Source organism: Erpetoichthys calabaricus, chromosome 14 (assembly GCF_900747795.2).
Source record: "Erpetoichthys calabaricus chromosome 14, fErpCal1.3, whole genome shotgun sequence".
NCBI lineage: Eukaryota > Metazoa > Chordata > Cladistia > Polypteriformes > Polypteridae > Erpetoichthys > Erpetoichthys calabaricus.
Genome location: NC_041407.2, coordinates 94887346 through 94893623, shown reverse-complemented (window position 1 = coordinate 94893623; position 6278 = coordinate 94887346).

Sequence of the window (6278 nt, the reverse complement as noted above, 5' to 3'; positions counted from 1 at the left end):
TTCCTTCACTGGCCACTGCTGTACTTGTAATCTGATGACCACACTGCATGTCCATCTGCTCTGACTTGAGGTCACCATGCTGCCCTGTAGTCATCTCCATTCTCTTCTTTCTGCAGCACATTACTGAGGCCTGTCACACAGAGGTGGCACCGGGTGATTCCACTTTCTAGCTCAGCGAGGCTGGTAGGCTACCTGTGATGTGGTGTTAGAAAACAATGCAGTTTCTATTCCAGTTTCACATCCCCAAACCCACCGAGCGCAACACCAGCAACATGTGCCGGGGTGCCCAGTTCCTTCCCGGTATCACGCCTGTGTTTGTTTAGCCTCACCCTGAAGTCAGTACTGCTGCCTGTTTCCTTTGCACACTGGTTGGTGGGCACTCTAGTCCATCCAGACATCATATGAAGCCATGAGCAAGGTGAGGGAGCCTATCACTGTCCAGTCTCACGAGCACCTTGCTGGACTGCCTCATGTCCAGGTGGTCACTGTGTTGTGTTCAGTAGTGGCCACGTCCAGCAGGCCAAGCAGCCCACAGGCTTGGCACAGGAAGTGAACTTTCACAAATTTAGAAAACACACATGAAAATTGTGGGTGACCTGTGGGTACTTGCAGGTTTCACTGGTAGTCGTACTGGTGCCACCTTGTGGGCAGTGATAGTATATGACCTGTGATATTGGTGCTCTTGATTCTGGATTAGAGAACAATGAATGTGCCTCTTCATGTCAGTCATCACGTTCTGTGTAGTGCCTTTCATGTTCACCAGACGCCCACTTTCTGGCATTTCACTGAAGCCTGTGCCTCCCCTTACTGTCCTCACGTGGCCACTGAACTAAACTCTGGCCATTATGCTTCCTGTCCAAAGTGCTTTAGGGAACAGAGGAGGATGCCAGCAGGACCTGAGGAACGGCAGGAAGCAGCAAACTGACCAAAAACACATGCTGTGAGACAATAAATGGCCATGGGTTTGACAGGTCATTTTTAAAAGAGCATTGGCACTGGGGACGTGGGCTTTCCCAGTTTTCCTCCTGGTCACTGGCCTTGTGAAATTTGCTGTGCCCACCAGGGCTTTGTTTTTCTAATTTCCTTCTGCATTGCCCGGTGTGTAGAGTAGACTGGCAGTCTGCCCAGATTGTCTTCCTGCATTGCAGCCCCTGTGTCCTTTGACCTGGGAAATGGAAGATTGGAGTCTGGCACGGTGGTTAGAAGTTCTGCCTCACAGCTCAAAGTTCAGGTCTCCACATGAGCACTGCATGAAGTTTGTACGTCTGACCCGTGTCATCATCCATATGGGGGAACAAATCGCACATCGGCCAGAGTCGCTATCAGGGTGGTGGCAGGCAAACCCCAAGTCAGCAGATTCTTCTTGCTTATGTCATCCTTGGAAAGAACCCAAAACATCAGCCATGTCCTGCAACTGAGACTTCTCAGATAAGGGGTCTGTGGGAATGAGCATTTGAGGGGGATTCCGCAGACGTCGTCTCCCAGCAACTGCCCTCTGTCTTCTTTTTTTTCTTTCACTTAGTGACAACTTGGAAGTCCCACTGTGCTGACCTCGTTGGCGGGTTTCGTTTGTGAGTCGTGTGACCACAGAGGTAACCGAGGAGGCTTCAGGCCCATAGAGTGAAAGCTGCTGCTGCTGCTACACTTGACATCAGGAAATTCAAGAGACCTGACTGGGGTAGAGACAAGCCTGTCCTCTCCTATCCTCTCCCGCCAGAACGGCTCAACCTGGGAAACTTGGCATTTGCAGGAAGGTGGTAGAAGTGGCATTGTGATGTGAACACAGTGCGGTGAAATTCTTACTTGTATGTCCGACCAGCATGTCACATGACGACACACTCCAAGGCCATGAGAAGTAAGAGTGGATTACAAGACAGCACTGCATTGTAATTATTATAAGAAACCCACATCGACCTACCTGATAAGCCCCCTTCTCCTGTTACTGTGCTGCCACGGCCTGAAGCCGAGTGACCTCCCAGTGTGACTGAACTTCATAGAATTGGTGAAAGAGGCGTCATGGTGCTGATCACCAAACATCTCGTCCACGTGCGGACATTTCACAGTCCTACAATGTGGCTGTCATGTCTCCTGTCCACACTGTGCTCCTCTTATCTCCTTCCCTTCTGACCTCTTCTTACCACTTTGTCTTGTCCACATTCTCAAGTGTATTTCTCCAGTGCTACTCAGCACCCCCTCATTAAATTGTCCTCTCTATTCCATGTGGCTGTTAGGCACCCTGCCCGCTCTCTGCAGTGTCCTTATCCTCTGACTTCTACCTATGGTCGCCATGCTACTTGTCCTATCGGCACAACCCGGTTCTACCCATACTGTAGCCCTAATGTCACTACACCATCTGACCTACATCTTCTAGTCTAGCCAGTGGTCACCATCTTCCTCATCTACTCTCTGAAATGTCCTCATGTCCTGTTTGCTTGCTAGCCACATTCTGAATGACACTTGTATTCAGCACTTGTGGTCACCATCCTGCCTACTAACTCTCTGAATGTCCTAATTGAAGCTTCACTGACTTGGTGTGAGACTGGCATGCTTGCTTGGTCCCTTCACTTTTTGAGCAGTGAGACCCCCAGTCATCTCCTCCATTAGTGTTAAACACAGTAGGAGAATTTCTTAAGATTTCTGGATTTAAATTCATGTGAATAAATGTGTTGTGTAGAACAGCTATTCATTTTATAATATCACCTTTGAAATATCTGGGGATAACCATCACAAGTAAATATCAATATTCAAAAATCCCTCTGTCTGAACTAAAGGGAATGCCAGTCCAGAGGGAATGTGGGGATGAAACCATACCACACAAAGCACATCTTGAAACTTCAAACAGCAGCTTAACACTCCTCTCCATACTGTGACCATACGTGTGACCTGTGCAGGGCCACAAAGTGAGCTACTGGTCATCTTCTTTTTCTTTTGGCTGTTCCTGTTAGGGGTTGCCACAGTGGATCATCTTCCATATCCTCCTGTCCTCGTCATCTTGCTCTGTCACACCCATCACCTGCATGTCCTTTCTCACCACATCCATAAACCTCCTCTTAGGCCTTCCTCTTCCCTAGCAGCTCTATCCTTGGCACCCTTTTTCCAATATACCCAGCATCTCTCCTCTGCACATGTCCAAACCAACTCAATCTTATCTCTCTGACTTTGTCTCCCAACCGTCCAACCTGAGCCAACTCTCTAATGTCCTCATTTCTAATCCTGTCCATCCTTGTCACACTCAATGCAAATCTTAGCATCTTTAACTCTGCCACCTCCAGCTCTGCCTCCTGCTTTCTGGTCAGTGCCACCGTCTCCAACCCATATAACATAGCTGGTCTCACTACCGTCCTGTAGACCTTCCCTTTCACTCTTGCTGATACCCGTCTGTCACAAATCACTCCTGACACTCTTCTCCACCCTGCCTGCACTCTCTTTTTCACTTCTCTTCCACAATCCCCATTACTCTGTACTGTTGATCCCAAGTATTTAAACTCCTCCACCTTCGCCAACTCGACTCCCTGCATCCTCACCATTCCACTGACCTCCCTCTCATCCACACACATGTATTCTGTCTTTGTGGTCCTACTGTCCTTCATTCCTCTCCTTTCCTCTCATATCTTCACCTCTCCAGGGTCTCAGATGCACTTCCTGATGTAACTCTCCCCCTTTCTCCATTCTTGGGACTGGCACAAAGTGACACATTGGTTTGGGTTTAGTAAGCAGTTGGTCTGTTCATGTCATATAGCGCCAGACAGCATGGTGGACTTGGGTTACGTGACAAGCTGAGTGTCACACAAACTGTGGTGGAGAAAGTACTGGCAATTGTGACATCTGATATGACACCTACAGTGCGGACGTTTATTAGTCATACACTGAGTGAGGAGTGAACTGGTGACTATGACATTTCATATAGCGCCTTTCCATTGCCAACGCAATCTTTAGATGATCTCTAATATATAGCGCCTTTCCATTGTGAACGCAATCCTAAGATGTTTTAGTTGCTATTGTCCACATTTATCTCCCGACATGTTTATTAGTTACATGGTGAGGTGTGAACTGGTGACTGAAACACTGATATAGCGCCTTTCCATTGTCAATGCCACCTTCAGATGTTTTAAAGTGAGCTTTCTCCACATTTATGTCCTGATCGGAGTGAGCAGTGACCTGCTGGCTGTTGCTTTGTGTGACAATGCAGGCTGCCTTACGTCACTTTAAAGTGACAGTAATAACGCTTTTATTTTTTACAATGAGTTACTTCTGCTGATTGAACTGACAAACCTTGAGATCTTATTATATAGTGCCTTTCACTGTGAGTGTTGTGAATGCCCAGACCAGTCATTTCTGTATTTCTCCAAAATGAGGTTTGGTTGCCCACTGGTGAGTCACTGGTGGTGTAGTTTTAGAAGGTGTCTTTTATAGCGAGAGCACGGCAGACTTCTGGCCATCTTGTAATTGTATATAGTGCCTTTCACACTGAAGCACTTCAGTACAGTTCTTTCTGATAGAACTCAGGTGGGCTGGCATGGCCACTAATTTTATCTCATGCACTTGATCATGAAGGTTCCCTTTGTGTTGTTTCTACAGTGGGGGGGGCAACACAATTCACACGCTGGTGGCTTTGGGCCTCTGCACAGTGCAAGGAGACCCCGTTTTCTTTCACATTCTTGTATTATTAGCTCCGTTAAGAGACACAGAGTCACCTTGTCATTTTATGTAATGACGTTCACAGCCAAAAACACTCAGAAAGTTGCTTAACCCCAATCAGGGTCCCGAGGGGCCGTAATCTATCCTACTGTCATGCCTGCCTCCATATTTCTACAGTCCAAAGGTGTGACCGCTGGGCCACGTTGTACAATGGAAGCACCTCTGGTGACCCATACATGAAGTTGAAAAGCCGCTTAGTGCCAAGCAGCGGATGCCATTACTCTGCAAGATGAGTCAAATCATAAAAAGGGAGCCTGGCTCTTCATGTCACACGTTGAAAAATCAGTGTGAGAACAGTTGACCACTTTTGACCTCTAAACTCAATCCTCCCTCAGGAGAAGCCGTTTCTGTTTCTGTTGTGATTTGCACTTTTCTGTTTGCGGCGGAATAAAATAAAACCAAGAAGCAGTTTTTAAAAAAACAAAAACACACACACTGGCAGCACCACCCAGCGCGACAGAAGCGTCTCTCGTTTGCCCAGCAGATCTTTGTCACCATTTCACTCGACGTTTTCTCACCACAGTTTGGTGGCTTTGGCTGCTTCCCATGACCATTTTGCGTTCAAGATGGTTTCACTTTTTTTCCGCCGAGTCCTGCTAGCAAACCCCATACTGAAGTGACACCAGGCCTTCCAGACAGTTGTCACCAGGACCCGAAATTGAACACTGGAAGCAAATTCACCTGAGGCCCGAGTGACAAACAGGGCTTGGAGTCAGTGGGGCCTCACTGAATAGGTAGGCACCTAAATGCCAGGGTACTCACAAACAGTCTGTGCCAAAAAAAATAAAAATTATATATATACTGTATATATATATATAACAGTCAAAAAAAACCAATTCACAGTGCATCAACAGGAAGAGGAGCAGGTGTTGCTAAACCGCTTGGCGTTTTGAAGGTGTCCCACATCCTAGATCTCCACCTGTGTATTCTCATCTACAAAAATATTCTCCCTGCCTCTTAAATATGCACCTTCAAATAAGTGATAAAAGAAAAATTCAAAGAGTACCGAACCCGAGTCACTAAGGTGACTGCCAGCATGGCCACCGTGATCAGTCAACACTTCACACCAACTGCCCTCGCTGATTTTAGGTCTCGTCAGCTTTTAGAGGACAAACGTTTCACAGAAAAACAACAACAAAAGTGAGCCCATTAAGCAGATACTAACCGTGACATCGAGGGAGTCCCCAGGGTGTGACTTTCAATACCCTGCTGAGGAACGTATCCCAAAGGTCTGGGGCCGCTGCAAATTATAAAATATAGAAATGATTTGGATAGGAGTACAAGTAACAAGCTGCAGATAATCCTCAATCTGCTGAACCATTACAGAGGGTCTTGGACAGCATAAGGGCTTGAGCAGATGAAGTGTAATGTCATTAAATGTAACGCGTTACACAGAGAGAGAAATGGGAGGCTTGAATACACAGTGGGAGGTCCGAAAATCGAAGATTTAGGAGTCATAGCGGAGTCAACTCTCTAACCGCTGGCAGACAGCGTTCAGAAGCCACTAAGAAGGCTAACAGAATGTCAGGTTATATAGCGCCTTGATGTGTGGAGTTCAAGTCATAGGAGGGTCTGCTTAA